This window comes from Manis javanica, chromosome 11 (genome assembly GCF_040802235.1).
Source record: "Manis javanica isolate MJ-LG chromosome 11, MJ_LKY, whole genome shotgun sequence".
Classification (NCBI taxonomy): domain Eukaryota; kingdom Metazoa; phylum Chordata; class Mammalia; order Pholidota; family Manidae; genus Manis; species Manis javanica.
Window position 1 is genome coordinate 30,410,424 of NC_133166.1, and position 21,138 is coordinate 30,431,561.

Consider the following 21,138-nt stretch of genomic DNA (forward strand, 5'->3'; position numbering starts at 1 on the left):
CTCAGTGCTGATCCTGAGCTCCTCTGCTGGGCCCTAGTGTCTTCCCTGATTGTCCAAACTCAGGCTGCTGGCCTCCCTGGGTGCCTTATTTGTACATTTGCTCAGTTTCCAGGGTGTTTCTCCCTTTCCCCGCTCCTCCACCAGCTGAATTGGGGAGGGCCAGGCTGGCCTATGCTCCTGGCATGATTATTCCTCCCCTATTGGTACCAGAGAAAAAAGCAGAGGGTCATGCTGGTTTGTCCCCTCCCTCCCCACCTTCTTGGGAAAGGGACTCCAGGAGCCTAGGGAGGTGTCTTTCCCCCAAGATAGGATTCCAGCTGATGTGCTGACAGGTGCTAGTAAAGCTGGTCTGAGTTTTTTTTCATAGCGCAGGAGGCGGAAAGGAGCCCTCAAAGTTGCAAAGTTCCCAAAGGCACTTGCTGAAACAAGAGTACACTTTAGCAAATGGAGCCGGTTGGAGGAAAACTTTGGAATATGATCTAGACAATGCTCAAGGTAAACCTGTCAGTCCAAGAAAAACACCCCTGTTATATCCCAGACACAACTTGAGGCCACTACAAATCAAAAATACATTGCCTACTGTCTGTACTCATAAGGATTTACACACTAGAGTAAGACAAAGACTTGGCTTCCTTATCCTCCACAGCTGGCAGCTTCCCAGAGAGCCAGACCCCTGTGGCCCCCTTGCCCCAAGGCCATCAGGAACAAACTAACTGGACAGTCTCACATGCTGCCTCCCAGTAAGGCAGCCCCAAATCTAGGTACGTAACGGGAAACCATGCACTTGGCACTGAAATGGACTAGATTCCATGTATCATCCCGAGAGCTTTACTGTCCAGTATTTCCTGGCTCAGATAAGATTGCAGCCAGTCAACTATGGGCAGACCCAGGAGTTGGGGGTGGGGTGCGCCAGGAGGGTACAGAGGGCCACGGCTGGTGTCTGTTGTCAAGGAGGGAAAGGGAGCACAGAGGGAGTGGAGAAAGGCTGCATTAGCCCCTCTGCTGTAAGCACTTCCTAAACTTAGGTTTCCTTAGGGATGAGGGTATCTTTCAAATACTCCAGCACATACCTTCTTTTGCCTGAGGAACAGGGCTAGCTAGCTTCATTGGCTATACAACCAGTGCGGTTGAACAAGACCCTGCACTCCAAAGGACCCTGTGCGTGGAATTTAATGCACTGTGGTGCATCTTGAAATTCTTAATTTCTCTTTGAATTTGTGTTCTGTGAGTCTCAGGAAGCAGTGGAACAGGTGCTGGAGGTTTGGAGCTTGGACTCACACCGTCCCACCCACTGAGGGCTCCCCTTCTTGCCCTCGCCCTGTGACCTGTGCTGTGTCCCCAACCTTTGGTGTGGGTCTGGCTGCCAGTGCAGGTAGGGCATGTCAGGCACATGCACCCTGTGGAGGGTGGTGTGGTGGCAGCCATCCTCCCCCCAGGCAGGCAGCGCAACAGCGCCTGGTGAGCAACTGGCTTTAGCCAGTTCCTGATAGGGGCCAGCCTCTTGCCCCTCCCCATACTGGGTGTGTCCCAGGTCTGAGTTGAACATCCCTGGGAGTAGCCTGTTCTCTGTGGACTAGGGTGGCAGGCCCGTGGGAAGGGGAACCTGGCAGTTCACACCCAAGAGAGCACCTGCCACAAATGCCTGTGATGTCCTACGTCCTGGAGGGCTCTTTCTCCAGACACCACCTGGGGGGATCCTTGCTTTCTCCTTCCACCTTTCCTGAGCCTGGCTTGTGTTTGTCTCCCCTAGCTAGGTAAGATCCTCTCTTGAGATGAACCATAAAATTTGGAATTGTGTAATTGCAGTGATTCAAAAAACAAGTTAAATACCCTGATATTTTCATTTAAAGTTGGCACTGTCTAATATAAAGATGAAGGGTAAAATTCATACTAAAAATTTAAGACTTTAATTTTTCTTTACTTAGAATGATGTTAAATAGCAAATAAAAAACACCTGAAGTCACGAGAGACTGCAAAAGAAGAAAAAAAGGTTATATACTGCTTTGTGTGTGTGTAAAATACACATAAAATATACCGCTTTAACCATATTTGCGTGTACATTTCAGTGTCATTAAGTACATTCACAGTGTGCAAACTTCACCACCACCCATCTCCAGAACTTTTTCATCTTCCCAAATTGAAACTATATCCATTAAACATTAGCTCCCATATCCCCACACTCCAGCGTCTGGCAGCTAACTTTCCACTTTTTTTTTTTTTTTTTTTTTAAAGAAACCTTGCATTTTATTTAGTGTTAGGAAATTTTTAGATCATTTAAAAGCAGACACCACAAGAGGAAGACAAGCATATGAAGTTGTCTATTTTAAGCACCTGGAGATACACTGATGTTTTTTTGTTTTTTTGTTTTTTTGTTTTTTTTTGAGAGGGCATCTCTCATATTTATTGATCAAATGGTTGTTAACAACAATAAAATTCAGTATAGGGGGGCCAATGCTCAATGTACAATCATTAATCCATCTCATAACTTTCCACTTTTTCTATGAATTTGACTCATCTACATACCTCACAGAAGTGGAATCAAGACATTTTTTGTCCTTTTGCATCTGACTTTATATGTATCTTTAACAGAACCTTTTTTTCCTGCTTTTTCACCAGGAGGCCCCACATTTTCTTTTTGCACTGAGCCCCAGGTTATGTACCCTGACCTGCCCTAACAGAGGCTCTTCTACTAGCCCTTCTCCTTTCGTTGTCACACGAGGTGTGATTTGCTATGGGTAAAATTGTAACATTTCCAGAATATCTCGCCTGGCTTTGGTTCATTTGCATATTCTCAAGGGTGTAGAAAAATTCATCTCCATGTCAATGGGTAAACCTGGGCAACGGAGGGTGTGTCTGAACCTGAGAGGTTAAGGGGAGGGGCTTACTTCTTACAGAGCAGGGGTGAGATATGGCGCCGGACTGCAGTTTGTAAGCAATAAAAGGGTTTTAAACTTTATTTCTCCCTTAGACTGATTTCGGTTTTTAGAGGTATTTTCCCCCGGTATTTCCTCTCCCCAGACTTACACTTGTGTTTTGGGAATATATTATCTTCTCCTGTTAGATTATGGGCTCGCTTGGGATGACTGGGAACTTCAACTTCCCCCAAACTTCTGGAGGCCTTGCAGAGCAATAGGTCACCTCCTGCTGTTCCCTCAGCTGGCTTGAAAGGTACAGAGAATCCTCAGTTCTCCATGCAGGGGTTTCATTTTGCTTCCAGAGCACAGCTAAAATTGAAGGACAGGAAAGAGAGTAATGCTCAAGATTCATGTATAGTTGGAATGAGATCATCTGGCCAAAGGTGTTTTTTGTTTGTTTTTCACTTTTCTGCATTCAGGTGAAAGAAAATGGGATTCCTCTCTTGTCAATTCCGGGTGTTTTCCTGTTTGCCTCACCTCTGCAGGGTTCCTAGACACAGGCAGGACACATCCAAAGCTCTCCACGAGACTGAGCACCTTCACTGACCTGTCTAAAAGCCCCACCCATCTCAGAAAGGAATTTGGAAAACAGCTCTCATTTGGGTTACAGACTCAGTCCCAGTGCCCTCTAGACAAATTCTGCTATTTCTATGGAAAAAGCAAAGAGGTAAAATCTCTGCTGCCAAAAGGGGGTTGCCTTATCTTTCTAAACAGAAATTTTGCTCCAAGCCAGTGAGGACCCTGGGAGTCCAACAGGTCCCAGTTGGAGGCAGCTCACCAGATCTTTTGATCTGGATAGAACTGATCTGGCAAGTGGTTCCCCCACTGCCTTAGGGCTTTTCTAACATCTTGAAATATTGCATAAGTTGTTTTAAACAGAAAATCAGGAACAACAGAAATGGGGATCATTATTTTCTGCAAAGGTTATCTTCACTATTGTGAAACTGGTGAAACCCTGTGGGTATTTCAAAGCCAAAAAGGAAAAACCTAATGAATAAAAGGCACTGTGAGCCCTGGAGTCAGTTCCCAGCAGGAGGTGCCATGTAGGTTCAGAGTGCAATCCACAGCCACACCCTGCTGGTGCTGGCTTCACGGGCTTCACCACCTCCACTGGAACAAATCAACCAACTGTGCCTGGGAGGAGAAAGGAGCAGGGGATGGGGCAGGGGGGCTGGGGAGGACAGGCTTCTCTCTAACTTTGAACAAAGTCACTAGATGCTGACAACCTCCCTGGGTCACTGGGCTGATGCTAAGGAGGAAAGGCCCAGGCCCACACCAGACCTGGGAGGCTACATTTTTTCTCCTTGCCCAATCTGGCAACCATTTTTGGTTTTATAACCAGTGCTGACCGAAGAAATACCCCTGAGAACATCTCAGATTCAGTCCTGAAATTCCAGTTGCAGTCCTTGTGATTAGAAGGTGCTGAGGACTAAATTTCATCCTCACACATGCATTTACAGGGAAAATCTCTGCCATACTAAAGAGTCCCAAACCCTAGTCACTATTCCTAGCAACACTCAACCATCCTAAGCCCTGTCCTAAAAGATGGGAGGCTGCTGGCAGTATTTGGCATTCTGCATGACTCTCTATAGTTCCAGGGGAAGGTCTACAGGGCCATGTTCCTCCATCCCTACAGGGAAAGCCACTTGCTCACCCAAAGCAGAGCCCAGTCCAGGGCCCCAGTGTCCCCAAGACCTGAGGCAACAGGGTGCCAATCCCATGTTCCTTAGCAACTATAGGGATAAATGTCTTGACTGCCCTGTTCTTGGATCCAAATCTAAAAAGTGGGCTCTAACCTTGTTCCTGAGAACTGAATCTGTCTTGGTGACCTCTCCTGGCCCCCAGACTTCTTGAACTGTGTGGTTAACTCAGCAGAACTTCAAGACTCTGCGACTGAAACACACCCTGGTAGCAGGGGTCTTATTCCCACAGACTCACCTCTCTCAGTGTGCCCCAGAATTTTCCATCCCTATTATCACCCTCCAGAGGGGCTTTTTTTAGTTCTATGACACCACTTCTTTGCCTGATTGCCACCTTCAGATACAGCGTTTTGCATGAGGGACCAATGAATCACAAGAAAGAAATGGAAATGGCATTTTATTTATTTATTTATGTATTCATGTATGTCTGTATTCATTCATTCCTTAATTTTTTAAGGTATCATTGATACACAATCTATGAAGGTTTCACATGAGCAACATTGTGGTTACTACATTCACCCGTATTATCAAGTCCTCCTCCACATCCCATTGCAGTCACTGTCCATCAGCATAGTAGGATGCTGTAGAGTCACTTGTCTTCTTGTGCTATACTCTTTTCCCTGTGAACCCCATACATTATGTATGTTAATCATAATGTCCCTTAATCCCCTTCTGCATCCCTCCCCACTCACTCTCCCCATCCTCTCCCCTTTGGTAACCACTAGTCCCTTCTTGGAGTCTGTGAATCTGCTTCTGTTTTGTTCCTTCAGTTTTTGCTTTGTTGTTATACTCCACAAATGAGTAAAATCATTTGGTACTTGACTTTCTCTGTGTGGCTTATTTCACTGGGCATAATACCCTCTAGTTCTATCCATGTTGTTGCAAATGGTAGGATTTGTTTTCTTCTTATGGCTGAATAATATTCCATCATGTATATGTACCACATCTTCTTTATCCATTCATCTACTGATGGTTAGGTTGCTTCCATATCTCAGCTATTGTGAATAGTGCTGCGATAAACGTAGGGGTGCATATGTCTTTTTGGATCAGGGATTTTGCTTCCTTTGGGTAAATTCCTAGGAGTGGAATTCCTGGGTCAAATGATATTTCTATTTTTACATTTTGTGGAACCTCTATACTTCTTTCCACAGCAGTTGTACCAATTTACACTCCCAGTGTAGGAGGGTTTACACAACAGTGTAGGAGTTTCCCCATTTCCCACATCCTCATCAACACTTGTTATTTCTTTATAGTGGCCATTCTAACTGGTATGAGGTTATCTCATTGTGGTTTTGGTTTGTGTCTCTCTGATGATTAGCAATGTGGAGCACCTTTTCATGTGCCTGTTGGCCCTCTGTATTTTTTCTTTGGAGAAATGTCTGTTCAGGTCCTACACCCATTCTTTAATTGGGTTATTTATTTTTTTGGTGTTGAATTGTATGAGTTCTTTATATATTTTGAATGTTAACCCCTTATTGGATGACTTGTTTATGAATATCTTCTCCCATACTGTAGGTTGACTTTTTGTTCTGCTGATGGTGTCCTTTGCTGTATAGAACCTTTCTAGTTTGATGTAGTCCCACTTGTTCATTTTTTTATTTCATTCCCCTTGTTAGAGAAGACGTATCCAGGAAAAAATTGCTCATGCTATGTTCAAGATTTTTGCCTATGTTTTCTTCTAAGAGTTTTATGGCTTCATGACTTACATTCAGGTCTTTGATCCATTTTGAGTTTACTTCTGTGTATGGAGTTAGGTAGTAATCCAGTTTCATTCTCTTACATGTAGCTGTACAGTTTTGCCGACACCAGTTGTTGAAGAGGCTGTCATTTCCCCATTGTATATGTGTGGCTCCTTTATTGTATATTAATTGACCATATGTGCTTGGGTTTATATCTGGGCTCTCCATTCTGTTCTTTTGATCTATGGTCTGTTCATGTGCCAGCACCAAATTGTTTTGATTACTGTGGCTTTGTAATAGAGCTTGAAGTCGGGGAGCATAATCCCCCTAGCTTTGTTCTTCTTTCTCAGGATTACTTTGGCTATTTGGGGTCTTTTGTGGTTCTGTATGAATTTTAGAACTATTTGTTCTAGTTCATTGAAGAATACTGTTGGTATTTTGATAAGGATTGCATTGAATCTATAAATTGCTTTGGACAGGATGGCCATTTTGACAATATTATTTCTTCCTATCCATGAGCATGGGATAGATTTCCACTTATTTGTCCCTTTTTTAATTTCTCTCATAAGTGTCTTATAGTTTTCAGAGTACAGGTCTTTCACCCCTTGGTTAGGTTTATTCCTAGGTATTTTATTCTTTTTGATGCAATTATAAATGGAATTATTTTCCTGATTTCTTTCTGATAGTTCATTGTTAGTATATAAGAATGCAACAGATTTTGGTGTATCAGTTTTGTATCCTGCAACTTATCTGAATCCAGTTATTAGTTCTAATAGTGTTTTTGGTGGAGTCTTTAGGGTTTTCTGTGTATAATATGTCATCTGCAAATAGTGGCAGTTTAACTTCTTCCATACCAATTTGGATGCCTTTTATCTCTTTGTCTTGTCTGATTAGGAAATGTCATTTTAAAGATAAGAAAAGATACACAACCTCACTTGTAATAAGAAAAATTATAATTAAAAATTCTACCAGAATTATTTCAAAATAAAAAATTTAAAAAGCCAAGATTCCTTTTTTCAAGTTGGTAAATATAAAGAAAAATTTTGTGTGTATGTTGTTTGCATGGATAGAGGGAAATAGGTTTAAGGTGCACAAATCATTTGACCCAGCAATTCTATTCCTAATAATGTATCATAAGGATATACTCACCTGTAGAGAAATATCAAGAGTGCTTATTGCAGCATTGCTCATAACAGCAAAAGTTTGAAAACAACTTAATGGAGGACTGCTTAGATAAATTATGAGAGAGTCCTGCAGACTTGGACTCCTTCATCCAAGCCTCAGCATTGTATGGGACAGTTCTGGGTGGGCTTCCTTGGGGAGTCCTGGGATGGATTGGTCACACAGTGTGGTAGACTGAATAACAACCCCCCATGTCTTAATCCCCAGAATCTGTTAATTTTTTTTTAAATGGCAACAGGGACTTTGCAGATGTGATTAAGGATCCTGAGATGGGGAGAATATCTTGAATTAGCTGTGTGGACCTAGTGTGGTCCTAGTCTGGGAAGCCAGAAGACAGAAGAGAAGGTGCTGTGGTGATAGAAGGGAGTGATGTGCCTTGAAGAAGGAAGAAGGAACCAGAAGCCAAAGAAGTGTGGCCACTAGAAGCTGAAAAAGGCAAGGAAATAGATGATCACCTCTGGGCTTCCAGAAGGAACCAGCCTAGTTGACACCTTGATATTAACCCAGTGAAACTAATTTCTGACTTCTGACCTCCAGAAGTGTAATGGAATAAATTTGTGTCATTTTAAATCACAAGTTGGTGGTAATTTGTTGCAGTAGCAACAGGAAACTAATACACAGGGTATTCTAGCCTTGACAGTTCAGAGCCACTGATCCACTCCCATCTGGCCCAAGGACCAGGAGACCTTCTGATGAAAGTGCCCACTGAACGGGAAATCTCATCTGTGCTCTAGTTCTCTATACCCCCATCCATTCATTGGCACTGGAGTTTGACCTCCTTTAAGGAGCAGGACAGTCTATAAAGAAGTCATACCACAGATGTCCAGGACCCTAGGAAACAGCGACCAGGATTTTCTACTCAGAGATTAATTCATGAGAAGGTACCAAAAGGCCTCCATCTGTACTAGCAGCTCTCACAGGGATCTGTATGAAGTGGTCCATTGGCATCTCCACCTATACAAAGACATCCTCAGGTTTCCGTTCTTTCTGGCCCCTGAGTTTAGATTTCTAGAGCATATGGATGCTTTGGTTGGATGGTCATCTTTTCTGCAAGTTGAGTCACCAGAGTGCTTCCTGGCAGGAGGGAGGGCACCCTCACAAGGAGGACTCGAGGACGAGCTGGCAATGACTTACTCCTGCAGACGCTCTGCCTCCCTTGACAGCCTGGGAACGCAGACATCGCAGTCAGAACCAGCACAATGTGAGGAAGGCACAATAGTCTGTCTTCCATCCTTCCCCCAGCGCCCTATTTTGTGTGGGGGGCCCTCTTCTCTCTTTCCTGTTACAGATGAAGAGAACAGGATCGACCTACTTAATTTTTGACTGGAGAACTATTGGTTTTGAAAATAAAACTAAAACAGTAACAGATAGGTACGTAACACTTCTTTTTAAAACAAGGAGGAAAAAAAGGTCTGGAAGGTGGGGGATGCTCTAATTTTGGAAGAACAGGATCAGAAAAAGTAATTTTTATTTTCAATGTATTTCAGTGTGATATTTCCCATTCTGGAGCACTAATTATGGACAGCCTTATATCTTAGGCAAGAGAGTCATGAGTAGAATGGAAGCAAGATAAGAAATGCAAAACCCTCCCAATGGGCCACCCTGCAGTGTCTTCACATTCAGGACTGTGCGGCAACAGTGCTACCACCAATCTTTTGTTCTCTTGCAGGTATGTAGCCTTCTGCTGCCACCTATTCCACTGCGCGTGTGTGCGCTTGCCGTGGGCTGTGGGTAAAACAGCACACACACACACACTCTGATCAGCCCTGGTGACAATCAGCTAAATGAAGGGCGTCTGTCCGAAATGGCGTGCTAGTAAATATGGGGAGACCACCTGCCTTCTATTTCACACTTCTCTCAGGGCAATCTACAGCCATAGTAACTTAGCTACATTTTATCACAACCAGTCATCTGGAGCAAGAGTGCCGATGCTTGCCGATGCTTGCCCAGCTTCTCCAACCTATCTATTGTTCTTGTGACCCTACTAATTTTGGGGAAGAGAGAAAGGAGGAGGGAAAGCAAGCAGCTCACTGGTGGGCAGAACATTCAGGATCTCCTACATCTCACTCTCCAAATTCACAGCAGCCTTGAATGAAAAAAATAGCTACTCTTTAAAAGAGGACCAATAGTATGTGAGGTTTGAAATGCTCTCCTAACACTTCTTCACCATTCCAAATCCTATTGTAAAACACAGGATCATGACCTCAGGGAAATACCTTTTAAAGGGAATTACTTTGCCCAGGAAAAGGGTAGACAAAATTTAATTAAATAAATAGAAGATAAATTATGGGCCTAAGAAATTTTTTCAGGGTGATAGAAATGTCCAAAAGCTGGATTGTGGAATGTTTTACTAACATAAACGTACTTCAGTGAAGCTCTTACAAAGAAAAAAAGAAACCTTGTTTTAAAAATTGTGATTTATCCAGACTAGAATACTATGAAGCCTTTAAAAAGAATGAGACAATCCTATATACATTAATATGAGGCAACCTCTAAGAAATATGAAGTGAAAAGGCAAAGTGCAGAACAGTTTGTATAATATGCAACAATTTCTTGTTAAAATATTTGAAAGATTACATATATTTGCATAGACATTTCTGACAGGATATATAAGAAAACAGTAATATTGGTAGCCTCTGGGAAATAGACTGGAAACTGGAGTGAGAAAGAGACTTCCTTTTCACTATATACCTTTTTGCACCTTTGAATTTTGTATTGTGAGTTTTTTATTATCTATGTGAAAACAAAGTTGTTTGTTTTCAGGAAAGAATCTCAATGACAGGTCCTCTTTCTCAAACAAATAGCACTTTGTTAAAAGATTTTCTATGTTTGGTCATCAAATTTGAGCTATAGGCCTTAAATATAAGGCTGGCTGATACAGGTTGATTATAGTAAAATAGTTTGAATTTAGACTTCAACATCAGGTTTGAAATGTAAAAGTGTGATTGGCTTTTACTGATATGTTCTTTAAAGACTGGTGGACCACTTCTCTGGGCTACTCATCCCTGAATATCCAGCCATTCTCATTTCAGGATTGTACCCAGCTGTCCCTATAAATAGAAAGGGCCCATTGGTCCCTTCTCCAGGGCAGCCTGAGGTATTGGACATGCACAGGGACCCAGACCCTGTTCAGATACAGGACAGAAGTGCTGTGCCTCCCCAGTTTTGTTGGTTTCCTTGCAACTCACAGGCTGACAGGACAACGTGAGCCCCTTTGTCTACAGTCAGAGTGGGCTACTACTCTGGAGAAGTTTTGAAAAACTCTGCCTGGAGAGGTTAAAAAACAAACTATTGCCTTTAGCTACCCTCCTTGGCTAGCTTTCTTCCTCATTGGGTATCAGACGAACATGAGGAAGCAATGAAGCTCACTGTTTTTTACTCATACTATATGTTCTATGAGGAAGGGCCCACTCATTTAGAGGAAAAAGAACCTGAACCCAGGAAGTTAGTCCTGAGTCAGCTAATGAGCTCATGCACTAGGAACAGTTTTCAAGTTCTCTGAAACAACTCAGTGACAAATCAAAACTGAATTGCACACTTGTTTGTTTTTTTTTTAAAGAGGAGTAAACTATCTACAGGGCCTCTTTGTGTCTAACATTCACAATCAATAGGATGATGATTTTTTTTCATTTTGTTATATTAATCTACAATTACATGAAGAACATTATGTTTACTAGGGTCCCCCTTCACCAAGTCCCCCCCACCAACCCCATCAGTTGCTGTCCATCAGTGTAGTAAGATGTTGTAGAATCACTACTTGTCTTCTTTGTGTCGCACAGCCCTTCCCATGCCCCCCCCAACATTATACATGCTAATCGTAATACCTCCTTTCTTTTTCCCCACCCTTATCCCTCCCTACCCTCCCATTCTCTCCAGTCCCTTTCCCTTTGGTAACTGTTAGTCCATTCTTGGGTTTGGTGAGTCTGCTGCTGTTTTGTTCCTTCAGTTTTTCTTTGTTCTTATACTCCACATATGAGTGAAATCATTTGGTATTTGTCTTTCTCCACCTGGCTTATTTCACTGAGCATAATACCCTCTAGCTCCATCCATGTTGTTGCAAATGGTAGGATTTGTTTTCTTCTTATGGCTGAATAATATTCCATTGTGTGTATGTACCACATCTTCTTTATCCATTCATCTGCTGATGGACACTTAGGTTGCTTCCATTTCTTGGCTATTATAAGTAGTGCTGCGATAAACATAGGGGTGCATCTGTCTTTTTCAAACTGGGCAAATTGCACACTAGTTTTAACTATCTAGCAATGAGAATGTATGATCTTCCCTACATGTAAAACTATAGATAATCCTCAAAATATAATGCTGAACCTAAGAGGCTAGCCACAAGAGTATGGGCAAAACTATTTTCACTATTTAAAGTCAGGATGGTGGATACCCTTGGTGGGGAGGTAGGTTTAGGGATGAGGAGAGAGCCCACGGGAATACTGGCAGGGCCAGCTTCAAGGGTGTGTGCACAGGGCCCTGAACTTAGACCCTGTAGGTAGTTTAATGCTCTGCTGTCACCATCTTAGAGTTCTTAATAAAACTTGAACATTAAATTTTCATTTCTCATGAGGCCCTGTAAATTATGTAGCAGGTACTGGGTGTAAGTAATGTTCTGTTTCTTAATCTGGGTGTAATTTGTGAACATTCACGAAATTGTTCATATTTTTATATGTTTGCTTTTCTGTATGTGTATTATACTTCAATACAAAGTTTAAAAACCTGAATTATGGACTATTTTAAGAATAACTCAGTGAAACATTGCTAATGGAATGCAGCCAAAGTTGTATTCCCAGGGAAATGCATGGCCTTAAATACTTTTATTGAGGAATAAGAAAAAGTAAAAGCTCATTAACAAAGCAGACAACTAAAGAAATTAGAAGGGAAGAAAAAAGTCATAGCAAAGCAAACTTTAAAGAAAACAAAAGGAAGAAGTTAATAAAGATAAAAGCAAAATGAATTCTTTAAAAATCAGTCAAATAATGTAATTGATGAATAATTCTAAGATCCAGTTCTTTGGGGTGGGAGGAAGCAAACAAAACTGATAAACCACTAGCTAACATAATGAAAAAGAGAGACAAAACATAATATGCAAATAAAGAATGAGAAAGGGTTTGTAGCCGTGGGTACAGAGGAAATGAAAAATACAAGGGAATACTTTGTCTGATCCTATGAATAATACTCAAAAAAGTATAAATTATCAATAGGCACTCGAAGTAGAAAACCTAAACAGATAAATAATCATGGACAAAAGCTGTTGAAAGCTATACCTCAGAAATGCTGAACTTAGATATGTTAATGAACAATTTCTTTCAAACTTTCAGGGAATCAATCATTCTTAGACACTTAAAGCTATTCCAAGGCATAGAGAAAGACATTCAAGTGTTTCATGGAGCCAAAATCTTACAAAAATTGTATAATAGAAAAACTATGGACCAATCCCATATATGAATATAAATGCAAAATTCCTTGAAATAATGAACATAATTTTGCAGTATATTTTGAAAACGAGTAAGTATATTTCAGGAAGGATAGAGTGGTATAATGTAAACAAAGCCATTAATGTAATTTGCCATGTAAATAAATAAGTAGAGGAAAAATAATTAAATGCTAAAAATTTGATACAATTTAATATTCATTCCTCATAAATATTCTGATACAACAAAGAATACTTCTTTAATATAACAAATATAAATCCCATGCATATGTGCACATACATGTATATACTTTTATCAGTCAGTATTATTCTTAATATCCCCATTAAAGTCAAGAGCAAGACAAGGATGTTCACTACCCATCCTATTGTTAGCACCATGTTCTAACTAGCTGAGCTAACCAGCCACTGAACACCTGTCCTGTTGTTCTGAAAGTGCTAGTTAATGCAATTAGACAATAAAACAAACTAAGAGTTACAAATATAAGGAAGAAGGAGAGAATTATTATCAATTATATGATTTGGATTTCTACCTAGAAATCCAAAATAATCAACTGAAAAATTGTTAGAAACAATGTAAGAGCACGTAACAGTTTTTGTGATTTTATTTTATCCTGGCCTTTTTTTGTTCTGTGTTGTTTCTAATAATTAGTTGACTAGCATATGGACACACAGGGCCATGGAAGTCAACAGAGCTTGGTAGTGGTGGGTGGGAGTGTGTGTGGGCATCAAAAACTTAAGGCTTGGACTTCAGCATTTTATTTAAAAAAATAATAATAATAACAATAATAATAAGGGAGAAATGTGGGATTCACATATAAATCAAGTATAAAAATCAAACAAATATTCATATTTGACCTGATTGTTTATAGTTCATGATGCATGATCAAAACCGAAAGTTGCTGTGATGACTGCCCTTGCACTGTTCACCATGTAAGAACTTATTCACTATGTAAGAATTTGTTCACCATTTAAGAACTCGTTCGTTATGCTTCAGAAGATTGGAGACTGTTGAGAACTAGGCTTGGGGTTGATTAATGATTGTGCATTGAGTCCCCTATACAGAATTTTATTGTTGTTAACAACCATTCGATCAATAAATATGAGAGATGCCCTCTCAAAAAAAAAAAAAAAAAACTTAAGGCTTGGCAGCTTTAAAAAACCTTGAAGGCAAGGCAGATGATTCAGTCAACACTGGCAGGAGTGTGAGCAATCCTATTCCCCAATCTGAGTTCCTGGATCAATTAATATTTTGAAGCTGCTAACCAGGGATGAAGCTTTCCTTCCGTACTTAGAAGTGAGCCTACAATAAATCAGATGGATCCTGGAAGCCCTCTTCCTTATCAGTACCTGAACACAAGATTGCAGCCAGAGCACAGAGTTGCCTGTCTGAGACTGGCGGGAAGACCAGTCCGGGTGAAGTGGCCAGGTGAGGAAAACAGAAGCATGGGCTCCTTTTCCACGAGTACTGCTTGCAGAGGGAGATGTGTATACGGGGAAGTGAAGAAAGGGAAGGAGAGCTCATGAATGGGTAACTGGAAGAGGAGAGCTCCACATAGGTCAGAAGAGGCAAGGGTATGGGTCTTCAGGAATTATGTCATAATTCCATCTGTCCTATCCTGTTGTAGAGGCATGAATTATTTGAAAAAGCCTTCCTTCTGGTTCTCTCTTTGTTGGCACCAAGGCACTTTGACTTATTTTCTCATTCAATCCTTACAACCCTCTGAAGTGAGGTTTTTGACAATTTTGTGTCTTTTTCCAGATGTCTTCCCTGTGGTAAATATATTTGCTTTAGGTTACTTTTCTTTCTTTCTTTCATTCTTTTTTTTAAATTTTATGGAATCATTATGCAGTCTTGCAAATTTTTTTTATATCTTAGAAAATTTTCATATTGTACATATAACTGTCTCATTACTTTGCACACTGTGGTTAATGTATTTAATGGACATTGGATAGTTCCTGATTTTTGGTATTATAAAGAATGTATAGAATACACTTCCCCAAGATCTCCATTTGATTCATACAGGTTCCTGCTCAAATGCTGCCTCCTCAGAAAGGCCTTCCTAGATCACATGTAAAACAGCACTTCCCTCTGGCTCTCCACCAGTTCTTACCCAGTCACTCCTCCCTGCTTTTTTATAGCACTTACCATTATTTGATTTTTTTTTGTATATTTATTTGCTTACTTAAGTATTGTCTGTCCCTGTCAGAGGCCTCAAAAGTTTCATGAAAGGGTGGACTTTGTTTTGCTTCACTGCTGTGTTCCCAGTGCCTAGAGGGGTGCCCAGCTCACAGGAGAATCTCCTTAAATATTTAATGAATGAACTAACAAATGATTAAATATTCTTTTATATTTTTGTAAATCTGTACAAACATTTCAGCAGAATTGTTAGTTAACGTATAAAATATTTAAATTGTAACAGAAATTATCAAAACAATCTTTAAAAAAAAATTGTACCAATTTACACCCACCCTCACCATTGATGAGAATGCATTTCCCCACAACACACAATAATACCAATCTTTATAATCTTCTCTTTTGATTTTAGAATTTAAAATACACATGGGTTTTATGGTAAAACAAAAAAAAAGGCACAAACCTGTCTCTGGATCCCTCTTCCCTCATTCCCAGTGTACGAGCTGTATGCCTTTATGTCCGGGTGACTCTAGCTTCACACTGCATAACTATTCTGGCCTACCAGTGGGGTCCGGGACCCTGTTTCCATCAAGTCACTCAGTTCTCATCTCACTTTACCCCATTCTTGCTGGGGTAGAAAGAGCTAGTCTTTAAGCCAGTAATACAGTCTCAGTAATACAAAAACTCAGAAGTTTCAGTAATACAAGCTCTACGAATGTGTGATGCAAGCATTTAACCTATCTGGGTTTCATTTCCTTCATCTGTAAAATGTGAATAAAAATTTTTGGTATTATAAAATATACAGTTCTCTACAGGAACTCTCTTTCTTGGAGAGTTCCTGTAGAGATTACGGAAGATAAATATGTAAAGTATCTGGCTCAGTGCCTATCATATGGCTGGCACTATGCCTTTCCCAACTCCCTCAAAAGCACCCCAGCTCTTTGTAGCACTTAGGACATTTCTCATATTCTGACCTGTATAAAGGTAACAAGGAGTGGTAGGACATGATGGTGCTTGAACATAGCAGGCACTCAATAGTTGACTGCCAAGTACAGCTAATTTGTGCATTCAGAAGCTAGTTTGTCCTCGCTGATAGGACTTTTCCATGTACGTATTTACACCACCAATCAGCTGAGAGTACCATATGCTACTGGATGAACTCATCTTTCAGTCCTGTCTGAACTGAACCAGGCCTTTTACAGAACTTTAAAACTGACTCACCTCTGAGTCATCAATACATAGGCAATACCCAAACACACTTCTGTTGCTACACAAAAGACCAGCATGGGATGTCTGCCTTATCTCCTTTCTCTCTCCTAATGAGACAGGGCCCCTTGACTCACTGGAGAAGAGTCATCACATCTTTTGTGCTGCAGTAATCTGAACAAAGCTGGTTTAAATAATCACAGTGTGGCCAGCAAACAACTGGCAGTCCTTGTGGTCATCCAGGTCATTTCCTGTGTATGTCACTAACCCAAGAGGAGAGGCAATTAATCGATCACCCGAAGGTGTATTGTGCATTCTGTTGGGCACTCACAATTTCTCCTGTTTATAGCATTTCTGTAAAGTGAACTTTTCAGTTATTGAAACTCCCTGAGAATATACAGAAAAGCAGCCCTTTGTGCCTCTGTAAAGAGAAAAAATGAATATTGGAGAAAGTGAAGCTACTTGGTTCCATTCCAGGAGAAAGGAGTTTTAAAATAGCAAATAGGAAGCATGATGTTTTGGCTAACAGTTTCACAGAGCTATAGTTTTAAGTATCTTGGTTGAGAACTCCTCTGTTATCTAGGAATAATATGGTCAGTGGTCAGTATTTTCTCTTGGAGAAAGTCTTGAAGTTACTATCGTTGCTGCAGGCCTGACTAATTGCAGCAGGCTATTCTGTCTTTCAAGATTAAGGGCCTGTGTATGGGCTGAGATAACTGGGAGCAGACCTGAAAGCTTCTTTCACTAATAAGGCTGGTGATAGCTAAGGTGTTGTGTATGTACAGACACAAGTCTTAAGTTCCCTAGCATGGTTTCTCAAAGCTGAAAGCTCTAGGCAAAAACTAAATGAGAATCTTAGATCCTCAAAACTTTTTGCATGTAATCCTTGTAACTGATATAGTCCACACCTAAAGGATAAAATGAAATCTGCCCTTGATCTACCTTATATAAATGTTAGAAGGATAAATAGATATAGTATGTTAGTAGTCCTTAAAGATTAGTTAGGCATGACAAGAAATAATGTTTATTTCATTTGAATGAAAACTTTCAACTGGTCACTTTCCCTGAACCATACTTCTAAAGTTCTTATTATATTGCTACTGTTTCTGTTCTGATTTGATTGTCCTTGCTGGTACACAAACTCAACCATCTATCCATATGAAGCAAACTTATTTTGGGGACATCAGGGGTTACATGTTGTATTTACTGACAGTAAGGCCATTAACAAGTGTGGATTATTCTCAAGCAATATTGCTATGATTAAAAGCATACATAACTTTTTTTATTAAGGTATGATTGATATACACTCTTATGAAGGTTTCACATGAAAAAATAATGTGGTTACTACATTTACCCATATTATCAAGTCCCCACCCATACCCCAATGCAGTCACTGTCCATCAGTGCAGCAAGATGCCACAGATCCACTATGTGCCTTCTCTGTGCTACACTGTTCTCCCCGTGAACCCCCACACCATGTGTACTAAGCAAAATACCCCTCAATCCCCTTCTCCCTCTCTCCCCACCCGCCCTCCCACACACCTCCCCGTTGGTAACCACTAGTTCATTCTTGGAGTCTCTGAGTCTGCTGCTATTTTGTTCCTTCAGTTTTGCTTCATTGTTATACTCCACAAATGAGGGAAATCATTTGGCATTTGTCTTTCTCTGCCTGGCTTATTTCACTGAGCATAATGTCCTCCAGCTCCATCCATGTTGTTGCAAATGGTAGGATTTGTTTCTTTCTTATGGCTGAATAGTATTCCATTGTGTATATGTACCACATCTTCTTCAGCCATTCATCTACTGATGGACACTTAGGTTGCTTCCATATCTTGGCTTTTGTAAAAAGAAGCACATATAACATTTATTGAACACTATTTATAAGGGACAATGCTGGTCTCATTTAATCCATTGACTAACTAAGAAGGAATTGATTTTAATTGAACTGCATTCTCAGGGTGAGCTGCTGAGCATGTGGTGAAATGGTAAAACAATGTTGTTCGTCAGAGGGTGTTAAGGCAAGTGACAGAAGAGAGAAATCCATTCTATACCTGAGAAGTCAAACAGGAGCAGTGGTAGGAGTTACCACATTCTAGCTTGAGATCTGGATTCCTAGGGCCAACTGGCAGTTGATAACAGTTAGAGGTGGGCTGAAGTAAGGTGAGGGATACAATTGCTGAGAGAACCAGCACAAGGGGAAAGGTGAACTTAACGAGGATGAAGCAAGACAGTTGAACTTTTTAGGCATATTATTTGTTTTTTAAGTAAAAAATAGATTTGATCAACGTGGCTTTTTTTTTAATTAGAAATCTATCAGAGTAGGTTATTGTTTAGAGAAAGTTATTTCTCCAGAATCAAAAGCATAAACTAGAAAAGATTGAGCTTTGGGTAAAGCCTGGCTAGTCTCATGAAACATTCCTACAGATTATGAAAAATTAGTTTCTAGTACTGACGAAAGTCTTTAATTCCAAAGCACAAGGCTTATGTTAATAAGAGTATGCATATATATATTCATGTGCTTGTATATATTAGAAGTATTTGAGATGATGATTAGGAATCTCAATTATAAATCTTTAGGACAGGATCTTGCTTATTTCTCAACTAAGGAAGGTGAATGGGCTGACAATAGTGGTATTAAAACCTTTTACTTGCTAAGTCATCTGTCTACAAAGAGGATAAAAACAGGTTAAGCTGGTTCTTCCAACAGCCAGAGGCAAGATTTTTACTGTTATTACAACATTAACACAAAGTGTGGATTCTGCAAAAATTGCCTAGCAATACTACAGTAAGAATCACTTTATGGGGAAAGAACAGGATATTTGAATTAGATATGTCCTGGACAGGTGGGTGTAACCCGTCTCTCCAGCAGAATGAGTGCTGGACTCTGGGGAACATGAAATTTTAAGAATCAGAACAATCATTTAGAATTTCAGTTAGGACATTGCTGCAGTTAAACCATAACATTGTGCCATGTTCTCAGCTGGAGGAAGCAGGAACTAGGTTTCTCACTCATTTTGGCACTTTTGTTTTAAAAAACACTCAATTTTTATTCAATTATTCCAAAACATTTATGAAGTGCCTTCTCAGGGGCCAAGGCTGGCTGCTTGAGCTCTAAAGACAAATAAAACTTGATCTCAGTCCTGGGTGGGAGGGAAGCCAGACAAATAAACAAAATGTGTTGAACAGTCCAAGCCAGGTGTCATGGAAAACCTGGTGCAGGGAATCTTGTCTTACTTGGAAGTGGAGAAAGTCAAGGCTATCTACAGGGAATAGTTCTTGCACTGAGTCTTCTTTTCAGCTTTTGAGGAAATCTTTCTTTCCCCTAGTCGTTCTATACATTAGTTGGGAATTCACCTGTTCCATTCTGTTTGAGGATATGGGTGCCAAGAATTCAATGTACTGGGGCTATGGACCAAGAACTCTTTCCTTTCCATCCAGAATCCAGGCCCTTTTGCCCCAGGCAGCTTCAAGGACCTCCCACTTTAGGGAAGCAGACGGGTAGCAAAGTTGAGTTGAAAAAAAACAAAGAATGTTTAAAAGAGTGTTTACCTCCTGGAAGGGAACTTGGGCTGGGGTTTGAAGGGGTAGGTGGGAGACTTCTGTACTACTTGAATTTATACTGAGAGAGAAAAGTAAGCCAATCAACAAATATTTAATGAAGGGCTCTATTATCACTCAGAACATCTTGAGCCCCTACGACTCATCAGAATACTGTAATAAAATAGAAAATGTCTCTACATTCAGGGACTTCACTTTAGAAGAGGCTAGTAATAAACAGTTAAACCGTTACATTGTGCCATGTTCTCAGCTGCAGGAAGCAGGGCCTAGGTTACTTACTTATTTTGACACTTTTGTTTGAAAAAACACTCAATTTTTATTCAATTATTCCAGAAACATTTATGAGGTTTTAAAAAACACTTGATCTTTATTCAGTTATTCCAGAAACATTTACGAAGTACTTTTTCAGGGGCCAAGGCAGGCTGCTTGATAGATATAAGTCTGTTAAGGAAATAAAGCAGGGTGTTGTGAAGAGTGAAGGGGGAGGGGACATGAGCTTACAAGGACAGCAACAGGGGATACAGAATTCCTTTGTAGGAGGGACTTAGGAACAATGGTCAAGTTGGGAGAGGGGTCTTCTGGGTTTTTGCTTACTTAGGAAAGACGTTGGTTTTACTTACAACTCAGATCTTTAAGATTATTAGTTTCCTAAAGGTATTTTTATTTACATTTCACATGAAATTGGGAAAATGTCAACTATCCATATCAAAGAATTCTATTTGTTATCAGGAGAGGAGGTGTTGGAGGGAAGGTGAGAAAGTGAATGAGAATGACACTCCTTCAAACAGAAAAGAGTAGAGGTCCTGTCTCCCAAGAGCTTAAAATTAAATTTGGATTAACATGCAAAAAAGACACATTTATACATCAGTTAGTAAAATGTTTGGAGAAGGCAGCTGTTTAATCTTCACTACCTCTTCAGGTATGTGATTTCAGGGAAGTCTCCATGTGTATAAACAAAATGTGTTTCCATTATAAAAAATCCAGCGTGAGTTTAGCTTTTGAAAAGTGTAATAACAATATATATGGCAAAGTGTTAATAGTCATAAAGTGTTAAGAAAAACAGAATGTAAATAAATGGCGATTAAGCATTCAATATGACTCAAAACAACAAAACTAGGTTAAGAAACAAATACCCACTGACGTCCAGAATTCACATAGAAGTGTCCACTGCTAGTGAGAATTTAAATCGCTTTTTTTTTTACCCTGGTGGGCAGTTTGGCAATTTATATCCCTTGACTTGGTAATTCTCACTTTTATAAATGTACCCTGAAGAATAAACCCTCCCACAAACAACGCAGAAGAAAAAAAACAATAGAAGGAAGAATAT